We start from the raw sequence: 8,906 nt of genomic DNA on the forward strand, positions 1-8,906 counted from the left end.
GCCCAAGAACTGCATTCCAGGGTCCTTCCCGGTACCTCTAGGACAGCGATGATTGGGGATGCCTGACTTCGCTGAACTTTGTGGAAAGAGAAGCTTGCTGTGTATCAGGCATCAGAGGGGACTGCCAATAAGGTGCCGATGTGAATTGCTTTTGTCTGTCATTGTTTGTCTTGTTACTACGCGTAGTTGTGTTTTTGTTAAGTCAATAAATCTTTCTTACCTTTCTACCCCCGACCACATTCTCAATCCCAAACCCTCCGCAGATGGCTGGGACATAAATTGGCATCACGAACAGGATTGAGAGGCTCTGGTCCGAACAGAAAGGACAGAATGGAGGGAGTTGCGTGGGCCCCATTAGTGGCTTTGCTTAAGGAAGTGACGGGGGTGGAGAATCCTGGGTGGGATAAGGATAGATTGAGACCTGCCTGGAGTGACCCAGGAACTGTACCCGATCATTGGGCTAAGTTTGCTGCTGCTGCCCAGGGTAAACCCAGGAAGGGATGCCTGTCATGGCTGCTGGTCATATGCCTGCGGTTAGGGGCAGAAGAAGTCGCCCAGCTCTGGGAAAAGGTCACCTGGCTGAGTAAGGAGTTAGAAGACTTGAGAGATTCCAACAGTGTTGTGTGCGAGGTGGTGCGAGCTGCTCAGAGCCGCTTGGAGACTTTAGAGCGGAGGGAGGGAAAAATTATGATCGTGCATGTGACCACTCTCCTCCAGAAAATGGTGCAGTTAGCACAGGCTGTGGAGCCATCCTCCCACACGATCAAACAGTGTCTTTATGGACAGAGACAGGAAGATGAGCTCTGGGAAGATGGAGAGGAGGAGACTGATGATGAGCATGGTGTTGAACCGCCCCCATATATCCCTGCCCAAAGGGAGAAGAACCTAGCCAGGTCTTCCCTGTGGTAGGGAAGGTCTTCCCTTGCATTCAGGTCTGCAAGGAGGGAATCCCCAAACAGAGCTACATTTGTTTACCCAGGCGGAAATAAGAGATATACAAGAACAGCATAAGTCCAAGCCAAGAGAACCAGTGATAGACTGGCTAGTTTGAATGTATAGTGAAGGCAAGGCTTCTGCAATTTCAGTGAGTAGAGCCGAAGCAGCCCAAATCATTCTGTGCCCTGAGCTCCAGTCAAATCAGTTTGCAGAAGGTGATGAAAATGTTACTTTGTTTTCTGCTGCACTCCAAGCCACTGCAGCCGGTTATGGTAATATGGAAGAAGAGCTTAGCCCTGCCCCTTAGGCATGGGCCTGTCCGCTCCTCTAATTGTCGCTAACTGAAATTATTCTTGCAGCAGTTTGGACTTGCATGCCAGATGCAGAAGTCATGACAGCATCGTTGTGGAGGAGGTTTTGCCAACAAGCACCAACAGAGTGCACCTCAGCCTTGTTGGCCTTGGAGCCAGAGGTGGTAGATCACCCGGTAAGAGATGCGATCCGGCGATTAGTGCAGCTTCTACCCATTTTGCAGAAACCAGGGCTGCCTAAGCCAACAAAAACTGCCAAGGCCATGACAGTGGCCTCAGCAAAAGACAAACCCTCTGATCCCCCCAAATTGTTGGAAAAAGCTGGAGAAGGCTGGCCCAAGACCTCACAAGCAAAATTGTGGAAAGACTTGTTAGCTGCCGGTTTTAATGAAGTGCAAATTGATGGAGTGCCCACCAATGTTTTGTGAGGGCTGTGAGCTAAACACTACAGCGAAAAAGCAAGTGAAAAAGCAGAGCCATCAGCACCACCAGCAGGGTCACCAAAGAGATTCTCTGCCCTGAAGGTAGAACTGTCGACATTTTCCCAGGCACCTGAGGGGCCGCCACCCTTTACCCCGCTTGATCACATGGCCTAGGGAGTCCGACTGGCCCAACCCCCAAAGAAAGGGGCCACAATGGGGGCAGTAGCAAGCCGGGGACCGGTATCTAAAGTTAATATTGGCCCCTTAATTTGGTTACCTATACAGATTCAATTAAGTAAAAGTAAAAAGTCAATCAATATGCTATTAGATACTGGTGCCCAGATTTGCATTTTAGATTCCGCAGATTGGAAGGGGGAGAAAGGAACCCCCTATCAAGTAATTGGAGTTGGAGGCACCAGACAACCAGGACATCTGGTCCGAGCAACCTTCATGTTACCTAATGGCTCTAAGGTAATAGCAGCAGCAGTAATACTTAAAGGGGGACCAAGTTTACTGGGACTTAATGTACTAAGAAGACAGCGGTTTGCCCTTGAACAAAAGAATTGGCAGTTTGGGTACGCAGTGCCTCACGGAGAAACAGAAGAAATGGCTATAACAGCTGTAACTTGATGTAGCATGATTCCACTAACCCTGCCTCCCATGAAAGGAGTACATAGACCCCAGTATCAAACTTCCCCCGAGGCCACCCAACCTATCCAGTGTATCATAAACCAGCAGTTAAAAGATGGGACTATTATACGAACCCACTCTCCATACAACAATCCAGCATGGCCAGCGCACAAGCCAAATGGAGGGTGGCAGTTGACTATTGACTTTTGAGCTTGGAATGCTAATACTGCCCCCTTAACAGTTGCTGTCCCATCACTACCAGCTTTGACAGAAAGCATCTGGTGTTATGGACCTGCGTGGATGAGATCCATTGACATCAAAGACATGTTTTTTGCTATTCCCATCCAGGAGAGCTGCTGGCCAGTATTTGCTTTCACGTGGATAGGGCAGCAGTATACTTACACCGTGTTGCCCCAGGGGTGGATACACAGCCCCACCTTGGCTCATGGGGTTTTAGCTACAATAGTTCATGAAGTTCAAGAAAAGTACCCGGACGTACACATGTGGCAGTATATAGATGACGTCATGGTAAGCAGTCAAGACAGAGAGGCTGCCATCAAGGCCTTTGAATCATTCAAAGAGAAAGTGCTTACCTTTGGATTCACACTGTCTGAACAAAAAATCCAAAAGGTAGGGCCCCCGTGTAAATTTCTGGGAATAGAATGGCAGAATGGGGGGCCCACAATACCAACTAAGGAGCTGCAAAATATAGTGGAGACCCCAACTCCCACTAATGTGAAAGAACTGCAAGCCCATTGGGAGCACTCAATTTTTGGCATATGCATGTTCCTGAGTTTAGCATATTAGCTCGTCCTTTGTATAACCTATGTAAGAAGAGAATTAAATGGGAATGGAGTCCTGAGCATAAATATGCCTTACAAACCCTTAAAGAAGCAGTAACTGTTCATGCCTCCCTAGCAGCATGATGTCCAGAAGGAGAACTTTGGCTCCATGTAGGTGTCTCGGAAGGAGGACCACACTAGAGCCTGTGGCAGAAGGAGTCCTTGGAAGCAGAAGGAAAACCCCTTGGATTCTGGAACCGAGGCTGGAGAAGGGTGGAAGCCAGGTATACCCTCTTAGAACAAATGTTGTGTACAGCAACAGTAGCCCTGGAAGCCACAGAAGCACTGAGAGGAGAATTTCCCACAGTTATTACTCCAATACCTATCCTCGGAATGGCTCTGTCAGACCTCCAGCTTCCACCTGGGGGGAGAGCCCAGGACACCACGGTCCAAAGATGGATTTATTACATTTTGAGCCAAGTCCAACGAGTAACCCCAAAGGAACACCCTGCATTAGTTGAAAAAGTCACTGAAAGTACAATTAATGTTTATCCTGATCAAACAAGCTGCAGTGAACCTTCAGCCATCAAAGAAGCACCTCCTTTCTCACCTGAAATGAAGACCTCAGCTGATGTTGAAGTCTGGTTCACAGATGAGTCTGTTCAAGGTTGTGCCTGGAGAGCAGCCACCTTGAGGATTCGAGATGGCAAGCAAGTAGTATCACAAGGCCTCAGAAAAAGCACGCAGTATGCTGAGCTCCAAGCAGTGCTCGGTGTGGTTGTGTGGGAATTAGCAGAAGGTCCACATCCTAGAAGGCTCATCTATATTTATAGTGACTCCTGGATGGTAGTAGAAGGATGTACTAAATGGCTACCCCTATGGCATAAAGAGAACTTTAAAAGACGAGGACAAGACATTTGGAGCCACGAAGAGTGGAAAGCCTTATGGGAGTTAGCCCAAGATAAGCTTCCTCTACACATCCGATATGTGAGTGCAGCACATAGAAATAAGTCAAGAGAAGGCCCAGAGGCAAAGTTGAATAGGCGAGTTGATCAACTAACAAGAGAGGACAGCGCTGAAACCTTGTATGTTGAAGAAAAAGATAAAGCGGCTAGTCCATTGTTACCCAATTCCTCCTCCCACTGTACACCTGGGGAACGAGCCGCAGAATGGCTACATCAACAACATGGACACCCCGGGCGTGATGGAACTGCCCACCTGGCCGCATCTTGGGGCATTCATGTAACTAAGAAAGAAGCACAAGAAATAGTCGACACATGCATCACTTGCCGTGAGGTAAAAATGCGACTAAAACCCTGCCTGACTGTCCCATTGTTATTACGTGAAGGAAAAGTAGCGTGGCAGGTATGGCAATGTGATTTCATAGGCCCCCTCCCTCAGACTTCCCGAAAGCAACAGTACGTGTTTGTAGTTGTAGAAGTTGCCACAGGAATGACGTTTGCCCGTGTCTCAGTGAGAGCTACAGCCCGAGACACTTGTGCAGCACTGGAAACTTTGCTAGCTGGGTATCCACCACCTATAGAACTACAGACCGATAATGGCCCTCACTTCCACAACCATCTTGTGTATGACTGGACCACGAAACATAGCATGTTATGGACATATCACATCCCATACCATCTGAATCTAACGGATTGGGAGAGTGAGCCAATGGAATCCTCAAATGCAATTTGCGGTTAGCCGCTGGCCCAGCTCTTAAAGACTGGAACTTGCACCTGGATTGAGCTATCAATTGGGCCAATAACCGACCCTGTCCGGGAGGTAGCCCCATGCAACAGACCTTTAGATTGGGTGGTCCCTGCAAGCTGGCAGTAGAGTGACCTAGGGGTGGTGACCCGAGAAAGCTCCAGGCAGGGGATTGAGTAGTAGTGAAGCATCCTCAAGGAGATAAATGAGAGGGGACACTATTAGCAAAAAGTATGCATAATACATAGTGAGTATTTAAGTCAGATTCACCTAACGGGAGCCAAGCTCCTTGTTGTCTTGTTCCTACAGATTGGATCTGTCCACAAGTGCAGCCATAACCATTCCTAATTGAGCTTGCCACTAAAGATGAGTCCTGCTCTGTCACCAGTCTAAATCGACTGGCACCATGAAGTAGTAGACTGTTATGAATGTACTCTTTTTATTAATACCTTACTGTGTTTCCTGTGTAGGGTGTGTCTACTATCCTTCTTATTACCCAGATACTAATGAACTTGCTCCTGACGACTTCAAGGAGTGGCTTGACCCTGAAGAGCATCCCCCAGAAACACGTTCAGATGGTCTTCACGTGGTCCAGCTGCAGTATCCATACTAGAAGAAACCCGCCACCCCAGAGCAAGTGAAGTCCTAGTCTCTGAGTAGAAGAAAAAGGATAGTTGACTAGCAAAGTGGTAACTGTCAGTGCACCTGTGGCACCAGTTATTATCTTGGGTTCATTCCCTACCTGAAGGCTAGAATGGCTAACTGTGGGAGGGGAGGTGATTGTTGTAGCTCTGCTCATTTGGGAATTTGTTGTTACATACTTCCTGAGGGGAACCCCATTGAGTTCAAAGCCCCTGAGTTTGTCCCCCCAATTGTGCATTCTGCATCTCTTCAGCCTCTTGAGCCATTGCATTTAAGGGAGAATCTGCCCCCTCCATCCCTATGGCTGACAACACTCTCCAGCTATGGTGTGAGGCCCACCAGGTGGGAGAACGCATTACAGGTTGGAACAAAGTTATTACATGGTTTGTGAATCATACCTATACAAAGGCGTAGTGATATGGTACCCACTTTAATACAACCAGAAGGAGACTGTATCCACAAGTCTCCACCACTTATCTTCATCCTTTTATACCAGTGGGGTTCCTAAAGCAAATCAGTGCTATGTTTCTGCCAGGGCAATGCTGTTTCATTAACCTGATACAGCATCGTCCCCATGAGCAACAGTGGCAGCTCTTTTGCTCTCTGGGAGGTAAAGCATAGTTACAGGCTCTCAAAGAAAGAAGGATAAATGTGATCTGTGAGAAAACAAGGTGTTCACTACTATCTCTGACCGTTCCCCCATGGGAGGCCCCGACACTGCCCGTGTATAACTCCACACCCTGGTGGAGGTCACAAGTTAAAATCCCAACCCTCCTAAATGCTTCATTGTTCATTGCCTGAGTATTGCTCAGACCAGAACAATGGTATGTCCGAGCTACTTTTCCAAACTGTTCAGCAGGAGCCCGGGTAGCTGAAGGGTTGCTTGGATGGGAATGGCCAGTCATTTTCTATTCCATAAGTGCACTTAAGTCCCACAAACGAAGAGATACTCTAGGTTATCTTTTGGATGGACTTAACTATGAATGTATAGAACTTGGATAAATCCCAGAAAAACACTGAAGGAGTAGCCAATCACCGACAGGCGGTAGGGTTGCTCACTAGGGGAGGCATGCTCGAACGAAAAACGTTAGAGCACACTGACAAATTGCTAACTGATGTAGGATTAGAGATAGTCCGTTTTGCCCAGGTCACGATGGACACTGCTTTTAAAGCAGACAAAAATCAAACTTGGAGTACTGCTTATGCGCAAGTTCAGTTATCATTGAATACACATTTTTCCCAGATAATAAACAACATTAAAAACAGAGAATAGCCCAGTAGCTTAGAGCATCATGGGATGCCTGCAACATTTAAAGAAAGATACCCCTATCAAAGTACCTGGATTACCACTTGGGAAGGCTGTGATAAAGGAAAACGTTCATTCCTGCTGCAGGGAGTAAAAGATGGAAACTGGACCACTGCTTATTTGCTAAACACGGGGCTAGAAGAAAGATGCCTTTGAGACTGGAATCTGCGTCGCCCCATATGGGAAATAGTTACCCCCAATGGCCCTCGGTATGTAGCACAGTCCTTCTTAATTCAAATTAGTAGCACCTTGATTGGATTAGGAACCCTATGGAGAGGCTGGCCTCTCAGCACACCTAACATGACCTGCGTATACGAGTTATCTAATGTGTCATACGTAACAATAGGGCAACGTGTTTGTTGAGAAGGACCAGGTCATTTGCTGCATGAAAATAGTACCACCTGGACTTTGTGCAATTCGTGTTGCTTAGGAGCTAAAAGTGGAGCCATTGCTCTACTGCAATTAAGTAACTGTACTATTGCCCTAAAATGGCCAGAAATTTCCTCTGAGACTATATCGCTCAACTTTACAATACCCACTTCATGGGTATCAGATGTAGACATGCCACGGTTAGAAAACTAGAATGAAGTAAAAAATAAGCTGCAAAGCCTTGAGGCAAAGGCTCGGCCAGGCACTCAGTTGGCTCTCCTTGCTCGAGAGGGTGGGCGAATCATCAGTCTGGCTGTCAATGTGCCCAAGGCTTGTAAATGGTATAATGTAATCTGTACTATTCGTGTGTCACTAAGTGTCACCTCAACTACGCGGCTAACCATCTTAAGCGTCATGGTATTCTGTATTGCCCTAGTGGCAACAGCTAAGTGGTGTTTTAACCGTTGTTGTCATAAATCTGTTCATTCTATGCAAGTTAAATTTATAGATCCCGCCCCATTTCCCAATGTAGCACATGTGGCTTTAGCATCTCAATCGTAGCTATCATAGTGCTTCAGCAAGCAAGGGGTAAAGTGTGACAGCTGAAAAGTGTGCCTGTGTGATAAAGGTGCTTGCTGAAGGCTCTATAAAGATTAGACCAAGTATTTTTCTGTATTTGTTTAGATATTAAACTATATATTGTTGCTAAAAGCCTAATTAAAGTTTAAGGTGTAGTGAGGCCTTGTATAAAGTAAGGCCTAGTAAATTTAGCAAAGCCTAGAAGTAGTAAGCCCTGTGGCACAGTTAAAATTACCTTATCAAAAGAATGCAAAGCTTGTACTGCTATTAGTCAGTCTAAAGACTGTTGAAGTAAAGGGAATCTGAGTAGTCATACGTTACCGGTACCCTTCAAAAGCTATAAATTAGCTGAAATATCTAGAAACCATTCAGAAGGAAGATACAGCTCTGTGAAAAGGATTAGTTAGTTGTTGCCTGGATCAGTGGGCCCGTGGACCTTGAGGAGCCCAAGAACTGCATTCCAGGGTCGTTCACGGTACCTCTCGGACAGCACTGATCGGAGACGCCTGACTTCACTGAACTTTGTGGAAAGAGAAGCTTGCTGTGTATCAGGCATCAGAGGGGACTGCCAATAAGTTGCCAACATGAATTGCTTTTGTCTGTCATTGTTTGTCTTGTTACTACGCATAGTCGTGTTTTTGTTAAGTCAATAAATCTTTCTTACCTTTCTACCCCCGACCACACTCTCAATCCCGAACCCTCCACAGGCGGCTGGGACAGGGTTTATTTGGTAGCTACTCCACTTGAGTTCAGAAACTCAAGTATTAGTGGGTAGATACAGAAGGGGAGTGGATAGGAAATAGTTTCATGAAAGCATACACAGCACATGCAGATCCCATCCCATAGCAACCAAGCCAGCTCCATCTGAGCTGCAAAGATCTCTGCAGTTAGGGTGACCATATGTTCTGGTTGGCTGAGACAGTCCTGGATTTCATAGGCCAGCTTCAGCCAGTTGGTGAAAATTAAAACAAGTCCCAGAATCACAGGGGCACAGGGTACAGTGCAGCAGGGAAGCAGAGCATTATGGTGTGCTAGGCAGGTAGGCAGTGCCTGCCCAGCATACCATGGCACTCTATCCACCTCTGAATTGCGCCCTGCCTGCCTGCAGCAGCGCTACTGACTTGGAGGTGGAGAAGAAGGCAAAGTCCCAGATTTCCTTAAAAATAATATGGTCATCTTTATCTATAGTTTGAGCTGACTAAGTCATTTTTATTCTTCCCAG

The sequence above is a fragment of the Alligator mississippiensis genome, chromosome 3, assembly GCF_030867095.1.
Source record: "Alligator mississippiensis isolate rAllMis1 chromosome 3, rAllMis1, whole genome shotgun sequence".
Taxonomy (NCBI): domain Eukaryota; kingdom Metazoa; phylum Chordata; order Crocodylia; family Alligatoridae; genus Alligator; species Alligator mississippiensis.